We start from the raw sequence: 8,924 nt of genomic DNA on the forward strand, positions 1-8,924 counted from the left end.
TCTCAATCCCTCTGCCTCACTACTGTTTATATTTCTTCTCTCTCTTCTCTCCTCCCTCTCTTTCTCTGTCACTAATTCTCTCTTTCTTACTGATCTCTCTCCTCTCTCCTCACTCCTCTCTCCTTGCTGTGCTCTCCCCTTCCTCTCTCTCTCTCTGTCACTCTTTTTACCTTACTCTCATTCTCTCTCTCACCCCCTCTTTCACTCCCTCTCTCCTCCCTCTCTCCTCCCTCTCCCTCCCTTTCTCACCCTCTCTCTAGTTTACTCTTATTCTCTCTCTCACTCTCTCTCTCTCTTATTTTCCACACACACGCTCTCTCTCATGATTTCTCTATACATCTTTCCCATCCTTTCTCTCTCTCCCCACCTCCATCCCTCTTGTTCACTCATTCTCACACTCTCTCTCACTCCTCTCTTCCCTTTCACTTGCTCTCTCTACCTTCCCTCCCTCTCTCTTTCATACTCACTCACTTTCCCTCTATCACACACACTCCTTGCCTCCCTCCCTTCTTAATTCTTTCTATATCTCTCTCTTACACTCTCTGTCATTCTCTTTCCGTACCGCTATTTCTTTCTCTTCCCTCACTTTATTTCCCATCTATAATATTCTTTTGGTATCTCTCCCTTTATTACTCCCTATCTCTTCAAATTCACTTTCACTATTACTCCCACACTCCCCTACTCTCTCCTTGTCACTTTATTTTAAATTTCCCTATCTCTCAGTCTCTCGTACTATACTCTCTTTCGTTGTTATCTCCTATTTCTCTTGCTCATTTCACTCTTTCTATCCATCTATCTAGCTCTCTCTCTTTTCACATTCTCTCTCATCGCACCATCTCTCTCTTCTCTGTTCCCTCACTCTCACTTCTCTCTCTCATTTTCTCTCTCCATCTCCAAATTCCTTTCTCTGTCTCTTCAATTCCACTCATTCTTACTCCCTCTCTCTTTTTTTCTCTATTCTCACTTCCGCTCTCCCTCCTAACGCTTTCTCTTCACACTCTCAGACTCTTTCTCGCTATCCCCACTATATCTTGCTCACTTTTTCTCCATTTCTTTTTATCTCTCACATACACACACTCTCTCTCTCTCGGTCTCTCTCTTTCTCCCTTCATCCCTCTCCTCCATCTCTACTTCTCTCTCTCGCTCACTCTATATTGTTCTCTCTTCCCTCACTTTCTCTTCTTTCTCTATTTAAATCTCTCTTTCTCTACCTCTCTCGCTCCGTCTCTCTGTCTTCAACCTCTCTCACACCTCATCTATCTCTCCCATCTCAATCTCTCCATTTTTTTTCTCTCACTCTCTCTCACTCTTTTCAAGGTCACTTTCTTGCTCTCTTGCACTTTCTATTTCCTTTGCTCTTTGCATACTCTCTATCTCCTGTTATTTTGCACACACTTTCTCACCTTCTCTGTCTTCTATGGCCCCCCACTTCTATCTTCACATTTAATCTCTCTTATTGTTCCTTATATTCTCTCACACATCACACACAGTCTCTCTATCCCTCTATCTATTTCTCTCTCTCTTTCTCATTTTATTTACTCTCTCACTCTCTTTATTTCTCTCTCCCCCTCCCTCCCTCCCCCTCCACCTCCCCTTTTCTCTCCTTTTCTCTCCCTCCTTTTCTAATCTCTCCTGTCTCTCTTTATCTTCCTCACTCTTTCTCTCTCTATTACTCCCTCTCTGGTTCTACCTTTCTCAGATCCATCTTCCTCTCTCTCTTTTTATCTATCTCATTCTTTTCTTTTTCCTCCAACTATTCCTCTCACTCACTTTCTCGCATTCTATTTTCCCTCACACTCTTTCACTTAATCTTCCCTCACTCTTCTCTCTATGTTTTTCTTACAAACACACACACACAAGCATATTCTCTCTCCCTTTTATTCCTTCTCTCACTAAAATGTGTCTCTCTTTTTAATCACTCTCACTCCCACCCTCTCTCTCTTTCTATCACATACTCTCTCTTCAGTTTCTCTCATCTCTAACTCTATCTATCCCTCCATCCCTTTATCAATCTTGTTATCTCCTTTCTCTATCTCAATCTTTCTATCTCTACTCATTTTATTGCTCACCCTATGTCTCTTTCTTGTTCGTTGAATCACTCTTGCTCAATCTTCCCTCACTCTCCATTCTCTCTATTTCTCTCTTGCACTCTCTCTCCCACTCTCACTCCCACTCTAGCTACCTTTCTCTCCATCTTCATTCATCCTCACTCACTCCCTCTCTGTCTCTCTTTTCACCTAGTCCCTCTCTCAATCTCTGTCTCACTTTATGTTCTATTGTTCTTTCTCCCTATATTGCTCTCTTCTCTCTCAAGATATCCCCTCTGCCATAATCACTCTCTCTTCTCTCATCTATCTATAATTAATTCTCACTTTCTCTCACACATCCCACCCTACTTTTCCTTCCTTCCCCCATCCCTCCCTCTCTCTCCTTATCTTTCAAACATTCGTTGTTTTTCTCACTCTCTCTTGCTTTCTCTTTTCTCCTTCTCTTCTCCTTCTATTTCTCTCTCGCTCACTCTATATCTCTTCAATTACACTCTAACTCTCACTCCCTTCCACTTTCTCTCTAATTTTTCCTCACTTTCTTCTCCCTTTAATTTTCTCTTGATCTCTCTCCCTTACTCGCTCCCTCTATTTTTTTCTTTAATTTCATTCTTGATCATCCTCCCCCCACCTCCCTCTCTTTATGTCAACCTCAAACCTCTTTACACAATCTCTCTCTCTCACTCTCTATCTGCTTAACCCCCATTTTCAATCTTTCTTGCTCTTTCTTTACTTGTTCTCCATTTCCTTCTTACTATTTCTCTCTCTCCCTCTCTTCCTCTTCCACTCCCTCTATTTCTTCTTTCTCCCTCCCTCTCTATCTCTTTCACTATCTCTCCTCCTCACTATTTCTAATTTTCTCTCTCTTCTCTCTCTCAATCTCATATATTTCTTCCCTTTCTCTCAATTTCTCTCTCCCTCTCTTTTATCTATCCAGAACTTCCTTCCTCTCTTATTCACTCTCTCTCTCGCTGCCTCTCGTTTCTCACTCATTCTCTTCTTCCCCCTCTCTCTTGATCTCTTACCTCTTACACTCCCTTCTCTCTATATTTTTCTCTCTCTCCCTCTATTACTCCTCTTTATTAAATTTTACTCTCACTCTTACCCTCTCCCTCACTCTCTCTCTCTTTCTCACTCACCATTCTCCCTCTCTCGCTCTCTCTATCATCACACACTCCCCTCTTCTTTCCCTCACTCTTTTCTTCTCCCTCTCTCTCTCCATCTCATCCCCTTTCTCCCAATATTTCTCTACTTCTCCCACCTTCTTTCCCTCAAGCTCATTCTCTCTTGCTTTCCTTCACTCTCTCTCTTCTCTTTTTTTTTCTCTCACTATATCTCTTTTTTTTTCTCACTCTTTTCAAAAATCTCTTTCACTCCCTCTCTCTCTCTCTCTGTGGCTCCCTCTCTTTCTCTCTCTTCCTCACTTCTTCCTCACTCTTCTTTCATACTTTCTTCTATCTCTATTTCTCTCACACTTTTCCTCTCCTTCTCAATTCTCTCTCCTTTAATTTCACTCACTTTTACTCACTTTGTCTACTTAACCATCTCGACACTCTCTCACTCTATGTTCTTTGCTCACTCTCACTTCCCTCCCTTCCTCTCCCTATCTATCTCTCTCTCCCTCACTCATTTTCTTGCTCTCCTTCCCTATCTCACTCACTCACACTCACTCACTCTTTTTTTTTTCCCTCACTCTATCTTTTCTCTATATTTCCCTCTCATCCTCTCTCTTGATGAGAGGGACATGAATAGAGATGTAATGCGATTGATGTAGACTGACAGAGAGGGAGAAAGGAAAATGAGTGTGAAAGAGAAAAGGAGGGAGAATTTGTGAGAAGATTGAGAGAGAGAAATATGGATAGGAAAAAGAGAGAGAGAGAGAGAGAGAGCAAGAGAAGAAGGGAGCAATAAGGAGCAAGAGTATGAAAGATGGGAGAGTGGGAGAGAGAAAGAGCTAAAGAGAGAAAGGAGAGAAAAATGTGATTGAGCTAGACAAGGAGGAAGAAATAGTGAGAGAGACGAGTGAGAGAAAGAGGGAGAGTGACAGAGAGAGTGAGAAAAAAATGGTGAGAGCGAAGAGAGTGGGAGTGGCTAGAGGGTGAGTGAGAAAGCAAGAGAGAAGAAGAGTTGAAGAGAAGTAGAGGAGATATAGAGGGATGGTGATAGAGGTAGAAAGTGATGGTAGGGAAGAGGGACTAATAGAGAGGGGGAGGGGGAGAGGGAGAGAGAGAGTACGAAATAGAGAGATGGGAGGGAGAATAAGGGTGATAGAGAGAGGGAGAAGTGGAAGAGAAAGACAAAACAATTAAGGGAGAGAGAAGGAGAGAAAGGAAGAAAGGGAGGAAAGAGTAAGGGAGAGAAAGAAAGAGGAGTAAGAGCTTGTGATAAGGAAGAGAGGGTGAAAGAATGGTATAGTCAGTGAGAAAGGGAGAGAACAAGAACTAGAGAGATTAAGAATAATAAAGATATGAACAAAATAAAGATATAGATAGAGAGGAAAGATAGCGCGAGAAGACAGAGTAAGAGGGTGTGAGAGAGGGAGGGAGAGGTAGTGCAAGGGAGAGAAAATGATGAAGGGAGAGAGAGTAAAAATAATAAAGAACAATATAGAGAGAATGACAGATGAAGAGAGGGAGAGCAAAATTGAGAGAAAAGAGAACGACATAAGAGGGTGAGAAGGAGCGAGAGAATGAAGAGAGAGATAAAAAGAGTAAGGTAGGGAGAGAGAAAGAGAGAGCACAAGAAAAAAATAGAGAGAATTGAGAGCAAGAAAGATAAAGGAATAGAGGGAGGGAGTGAGATAAAGAAACATGATAAGGAGATTAGAGATTAGAGAGAAGATTAGAGAGAGAGGAGATAGAGGGAGAGAGTGTGAGTTAGTGATTCAAATATTAGGTAGAGAGGGAGAGAGATGAAAGTAAGTAAGAGAAAACTCTTTTTTTCTTTTTCTTTGAGTCCTTATTTCCCTTCTCTTGCTCCTTTCCCTCTCTCCCTCTATCTATCCCACACTCCCGCACCTCCACTCTCTTCTCTCTCTATCCTTCTCTCTCTCACTCTAACTCTCTCTTCTCTCTTCTCCATCTCTCACTCACTCTCTTCCTTTATTACTTCTTCTACTTCTCTCTATCACTCTGGCTCTCTTTTTCTTTCCCTCTCTCATTTATTTCTGTCTCTTGATCTCTCTCACACTTTCTTGTTCTACCCCCTCTCTCTCACTATATCTCTCCTATTTCACTAATTTTCTCTCTTTCTCTTCAATCTCTCACTCCCTTTCTTTTCTTTCCATCTCTCTCTCTTTCCCATCTTCTCTAGCTTTTCTCACTCCTTTCTCATCTTTCTCTCTCCCACCTTCTCTGGTTCTTTCTTTTTCTCACCATCTCTTTCTTCTCCCCTTTATTCTCCCACTCCTTCCTCGCACTCTTTATTCGTCTCCACCTACCTTTCTCTTTCTGTCCTGCTCTTGCTCTCCTTTTTCTCTTGCTCACTATCTCTGACTCAATTCTGTCTCATACACTCTCTCTCTTCTACTCTCATTCCAACTCTCCCTCCATCTCTCATTTTATTCTTCTCACTATCTCTCTATATTTCACTAATTTTTCTATCTTTCATTGTCTAGATCTCTATCCCTCTCCATCTCCCTCTCTCCCCATCTCTCTTACACTTTCTTGCACCTACCCTCTCTTTCAATTTTTCTCTTTCTATTTTTTGATCCCTCTCTCACGCCCACCAACTCTCTCCCTTCCTTCCTCTCTAACTGTCACTCTCATAGTGCCTCTCTCTCTCTCTCTCACTATCTTTCCCTCCCTCCCCTCCTCTCCCTTGAACTCACGCTCCCTCTCCATCTCTCCTTCTCTACCATCTTTCTTTCTCACACTCATGCTCAGTTTCTCTTCCTCACACTCTCTCCACTTCTGTTACCACTCCCTCACTCACTCACCCTTTCTCTTTCTCTCTCCCTCTCTCTCTTTCAGATTCGATCTCACTCTCCCTTTTCTTATCTTCCTCTCTTCCTTTTCTCTCTCTCACTCTTTCTTACTATTCTCTATCTTACCCTCTCACTCCAACTTGCCCTCTCTCTCTCGCTCACTCGCTATTCTCTATCTCTTTATCTCACTATCTCTCTTCCTCTTTATCTCATTCTCTCTCTTACTTTCTCATCCTGCTTCACCAACTTTCTCCGCTCCTCTTTCTCTCTCCTTTCCCTATCTCTCTCTTACACTCTTACCCTTTCACTCACTCATACTTTATCTCTTGCTCGTGCTCTCTCTTCTCTCTAGCTCACTCTCATGCTCTTCTTTCTCTCCCTCTTTGTGTCATCCTCTTTCACAATTTTTCTCTCCCCTACTCTCTCTACCCTCCAATCTCTTCCTTTATCCTCTCCCTCTCTCTTCCTTGCTCTCTCTCCATTTCTTATTCCCTCTCTTTCTCAGAAGTTCTATCTCACTCTCTCACTCTCTCATATTCTCCCTCCATCTTTCTCGTTGTCTCTTCTTTATTTTGTATGTCTCATCTGCTTAGTCTATTTTACTCTCTCTTCTCCTTCATATTTTTCTCTCTCTATCTTCTCTCCCTCTACACCCTCCTCTCATCCTCTATCTCTTTTTCTCTCCCTCGTACACTCTCTATCCCTCTCTCAATTTCTTGCTTCTCTCAATCTCTTATGTCTTCACTACCCCACTATCTCTCTCTCTCCAAATTTTTTACTATCTTATCCTCTCTTTAAATAACTTTATCTTCTTATTTTTCTCCCACTCTCTCTTCTCTCACTCTCCTCTCTTCTCTCACTCTCTCTCTCAAACTCTTATCTCTCTACTTCCTCTCTCTCTCTCTTTATCCCTCTGTCCTTCTCCCTCTCCCTTTATTCCTCCCTCCTCCCAAAATCTCTCCCTTACACTCTATCTCTCAATCTTTCTCTCTTGACCTCCCTCTTTCTCCCTCCCTCTCTCTCACTCATTTGCCCTCTATCTCCCTATCCTCCTTTCTCTCACCTTTCTCACACTATCTTTTTTATGTTCCTTTATCTCTTTCATTCTCTCTAACACTCTTACTCTTCTCTTTTGCTCTCTCACACTCTATTGCTCTCACCCTCATTCTCTCTCTTTCTCTCTCCCACTTTTTTCTCACTCCCTCTCTCCCTCTCACACCCTCCCTCCATCTCCATCTCCATCTCCATCTCCATCTCTTCCTAAGCCTCCTTTTTTCTCTCTCTCCTCCATCTCCTTTCCATGATCACGATCTCTATCAATTTTCCTTTCTCTCTCTCTCCCCCCATGATCTTGCTCAATGACTCTCCCACCCTCTTTCTTCCTCTTTTTTTATACTCTTACTCTATATACCTCTTTCTTTATCTCTCATTTTCTTCCATCTCTCCCTCTCCACCTCCTCTCTATATCACTATCTCACACTCTCTCCCTCAACTTCTCTCAGTTAAATCTCTCTATCATGTTTCTTTCTCTCACTCTCTCACCCTCTCACCCTACCTCCTCTTCCTCTACCTCTCTTGCTCTCATTTCTCTCTCTTTTTTTTCTTGTGCTCTTTCTCTCCTTCCTTATATCTCTAGCACTAACAACCCCTCTATCCCCCTTATCCCTCCTCTTTCTCAACTCTCCATCTCTCCCTTCTTCTTTCCTCTCTCATTCTGTACTTCACTCTAGCTCGTACTTTTCAATTTCCATCCATCCCTCCCTCCCTCCCTCCATACCTCCCTTCTTTTTTTCTCTTTCTCTCTCACAATATCTATATTGCCTCTCTTACTATTTTTCTCTTGCTCTTAATCTCTTTACGTTTTGACTACACTCTCTTTCTTTGTCACCATCATTCTCACTCCCACTTTATCTCTCTATCGTTATTAGGCCTCCTCTCTCTCTCTTCATCTCTATCTCTATCTCCCTCTATCTTCCTATTTGTTGCTCTCTCTTTCTCTCTCCCTCCTTCTGTCCTTTCCTTCTCTCTTACTCTATCTCACATCTCTCTTCATCTTTCTCCCTCGCTCTCCTTCTATTGTTCTATATCCCTCACACCCTCTTGTTTTATCTCTCACTCAATCTCTCGCATCCCTCCCTTAATCCTTCTCTCTCTGTCACTCCCTCTCTCTTCCTCTCTTTTTTATCGCTCATACCTTTCTCAAGTTCTCTCTCTCACTCTCTATTGCAATCTCTATCTCCCTTTAACTCTCTCTCTTGCTCACCCTCTATCTTCCTCTTTCTTTCACTCCCGTTCTTGTTTTCTCTCACTCACTCTCCTTCTTAATTGCACTCTCTATTTATCATCTCATTCTTTCCTTTTGCTTCTCTCTTCTCATTCCTCCCACCCTCTCTCACTCTCGCTTTGTCCCTCTCCTTCCCTATCTACCCCACTCTTTCTACCCCTACCTCCCTTTCTCCCTCTATCCCTTCTTATGTTTCGTTCTCCCTCTCTTCATCTCTCTTTCTCTCCATATCTTTCTGTATTTCTCTTACTGTCTCTCACTTCATTATTTTCTCTCCATCGCCCTTCCTTCCCCTCCCTCTCTCACTCCCTCTTACTCTCTCTCTCTCGCTATCTTTCCTCTCTCTATAAATCTCTTCATTGTGCTCATATCTTTCTTATTCTCACACTCTCTCTTGGTCTTCCTATCTCTCCCTTTATCATTCACTAAACAATTCTCTCACCCTCTCTTCCCAATCGTTATTACGTGCTTTTCTCGCTCTCTTTGTCTCACTCGCCCCCTCTCTTCCTTGTTGTCTTACTCTCCCCCTTAATTATTTTTTCTTTCTCTTCCACTTCTCCCACAATCTATCACTCCTTATATCCCTCTCTTCTCTCTATTCTCACTCTCTCCCTATCTCCCCCTCTCTATTACTCACTCTCCCTCCCTTCTCTTTCTACCTCTCTCACCA

The sequence above is a fragment of the Phalaenopsis equestris genome, unplaced genomic scaffold (assembly GCF_001263595.1).
Source record: "Phalaenopsis equestris unplaced genomic scaffold, ASM126359v1 Scaffold235084, whole genome shotgun sequence".
NCBI lineage: Eukaryota > Viridiplantae > Streptophyta > Magnoliopsida > Asparagales > Orchidaceae > Phalaenopsis > Phalaenopsis equestris.